The following is a 3479-nucleotide window of genomic DNA, read 5'->3' as shown; positions in this document are numbered from 1 at the left end:
TGTGGCCAAAGGTCCTCATCCCAAGGCTTTAAATGACTTCAGGCCCGTGGCCTTAACTTCTTTAGTTATGAAGTCTTTCGAGACATTGATTAAAAGGGAGCTCCTGACTAGGACAGAGCATCTTTTAGATCCTCTTCAGTTTGCCTATAGGGCCAAGAGGGGTGTTCAAGATGCTTCACTCACTTTATTGAATTATGTATTGAAACACCTTGAAAACAATAAGACTCATGCTAGGCTGCTATTTGTTGATTTCTCCTCGGCTTTCAATACCATCCAGCCACATATGTTGGTTGAGAAATTAATTGACAGCTTTAATTTAGATTTAGGCCTTGTAGGATGGGTGCTTGATTTTCTCACAAGCAGAACTCAGAAAGTGAGGGTAAACACAACTCTGTCAGAGGAGCTGAGCACATCCAGCGGCGTCCCCCAGGGCTGCGTCCTCTCCCCTCTCTTCTACATCTTGTATACAGATGATTGTCGTAGCCACCATGTAAATAGACACATTATTAAATTTGCGGATGATTCGGTAATTGTTAGCCTTCTCGAGGATAAAGAGGACAGCCATGGCCCTATTGTAAATGATTTTATTTGTTGGTGCAAAGATGCTTTTCTCCAACCTAATGTTACCAAAACTAAAGATATGTGTATTGATTTTAGACAGCATGCTCCAGCAGCCCTCCAGAGCAGTGTCAGAAATGGCCAAGTAGTGGATGTGGTGACCACTTATAAGTATCTTGGCACCATTTTTGACAATAAATTAAAATTTGATTTCAACACAGAAGCGCTATGTAAGAAAGGCCAGCAGCGCCTTTTTTGTTTAAGAAAACTAGCTGCATTTCAAGTTGATAAGACCTTAATGACTCTGTTCTACAGATCTTTTATCAAATCTGTTATTTCATTTTCTATCATTTGCTGGTATGGTAACCTTGGAATTAAACATAAAAATGCCCTACAGGGCATTGTGAAGGTTGCTAGCAAGATTGTGGGGACTCAGTTTGTTGATTTGAATTGTTTATTTAAAAGGCAAGTAGTGAGGAAAGCTAGGAGTATCTGTTCAGACGGTCCCATCCTCTCAGCTCTGAGTCTGTCTGGTACCATCTGGTGTGTCTTATGTGCCCCGAGGGTGAAAAAGAACAGGTCCAGATATTCATTCAACCCCACTTCCATTAGGAAACTGAACCTGGTTGAACGATGATGGTGATGTTGATAGTGATAGTGATGATGATGATGAGTTTGATATTGACGATGAGGATGATGTTGTTGATGTCGGAGACTTATGTGGTTGACACTTCACCTGGAATTGCCTTCTGTTGCACTATTGTTTTTAGTTTTATCTTTAGATATATATATAATGAGGCTGTGATCTGTTGTATGTATGTGTATTGTTTTTTATGGATTTTATACACCTAGACTGCAAACAAATTGCCCAATTTGGGACAAATAAATTATACTTGACTTGACTTGATAATAGTTGACTGACTGTTCCTTATCTCTATTATAAAATACCAAATAAATCATTTTTATGAAATGATTAAAGAAATTTATTAAATTCATTGCAGACATTATTATGTTATTCCATCAAACATTTTCACAACATTACTTTGTTGGATATTACTTTATTTCATTATAAACTAAATAAAATGTCATAGCAGTGAGACTTTAATTTATAAACCAAAACCATTTGAAGGAACCAAATATCTAATCTCATCATAAAGAATATGTGTAATCTAATATTATTAATCTTATCAATGAAATGTCAGAAAATAGTAAAAAAAATCTCTGTTATAAATCCCCACAGCACAAACACATGAATTCAAATGTCTTGTTTTAATAAACCAACACCTTTAAATATAAGTAAATATAAGATTATGACCACATATGATAAAGAAAAGCATTAAATATTCATATTTGAAAAGCCAGAAGTGTTTGGCATGTTTTGATGCGATATATTAACTCAAATGAAGAAAGATGTTTTGACTCATTGAAGTAGATTTGAATGATTCAACACAACATTAAAGTTTAAAGGTGGATTTTCACTGGAGTTGATTCCAGTCAAATCTAATTTATATTATCTTACCTATAAAATGTGAAAAATAATAAAACATTGCCTGTTATAATTTCCCACAGCAAACACATCAATTCAAACTTCATAAACCAAGAGTCTGTATATGTTTAAATATGAGTAAATATAAGTTTATGACCATATATGACCAATAAAAGCATGAACTCTTTAAATAGGAGGAGCTGGAACCAGCAGATATTTGACATTTGACATTTAAATTTGACATTTAAATTTGCTTCTAACAGTCATTTGTTGCTCAGTTTTTGCATAAAAGTTGAATCAAAAGAATCAAAAGAAGATTCAGCTGCTTCAGCATTCCCTCAATCACAGCAGATACAGTCACACTCATCCTCAATCTCTTCACTTTCTTCAAAGACGCTTTAAAAAAAACAATCAAACATGATGAGTTGAGAGATTTCTGCTCTGATAATAATCAGCATCCTGTTGATATAAAGTGTCCTCAGTTAGTTTTGTCCTGCCTGTGGTCAGTTTAGAGCTATACTGCAGGCCGCCACCAGGGGGCGTTCAGGGGTTTATCAGTCAGTTAGAAGCAGTTACTTCCTCCATCTGTTGATATTCTCACATTGAAGTCAACACAAACTGATTATCTGCAGTTGGTCACTGCACGCTAACATCAGCATCCTGAGTGTTCACATTTATTGTCCAGAAATGTTTTTTCTCTTCTCATTTCATGCTAAAGTAAAGCTAAATCTAATATAAATACTGTTTGAATCAGGGGTTCCCACTCAGATGGAGCGGAGCAGATGAATGGATACTTCTTGTCACAGGTCACATCCCCCCATCCTCCAGAGGAGCTGAAATCTGCTGCTGTACAAGCCTCCTCCCCCAGTTATCAGGTTGCCCTGACTTCCAGTGTCTGAACGAGGAGCTGCTTCCATCCCACCACTTCCAGGAGTCTCTGAAAAGGCCGATCCAGACATATCTTCCTGCTGGAAGCAGCTCCTGGACCTTCTGCTTCTCTGTCTTGTTTCTCACACTGGCCAGGTCTGTGTGGTGTTCTCTGCAGCAGCTCTGGGCCTCAGTCCAGCTCATGGAGTCAGTGAGGACAAATGTCACATCCAGCCCTGAAAATAGAGCAGAGAGAAACAACACTGATGCAAACTTTATATCTGAGTTTCTCTGCGTCTGAATATTTTTCTCAGCAGTTTGATGTTTCTTAATGAATGTGAGCATGAAGCTGAAGTCACCGTGGAGCTGTGTGCATATCAACTCCTTCTCTTGCAGCCCTGTTGACTGAGACAGTGAGGTGGGATAAAGCTGTTAACGATGGAGCTCTTTATATAAACCTTTATATATTTATATCAATGAAGGCAGGACTCACAAAGTCCATCTGCTTTAAATGAGCTTCATGTAAGTGAAGACAGAGAGGCAAAGAGCAGCAGAGAAGGGGAGAGGT

Source organism: Centropristis striata, chromosome 11, assembly GCF_030273125.1.
Source record: "Centropristis striata isolate RG_2023a ecotype Rhode Island chromosome 11, C.striata_1.0, whole genome shotgun sequence".
NCBI lineage: Eukaryota > Metazoa > Chordata > Actinopteri > Perciformes > Serranidae > Centropristis > Centropristis striata.
The sequence above is the reverse complement of the archived record's forward strand: the minus strand, read 5'-3'. Positions refer to the sequence as shown.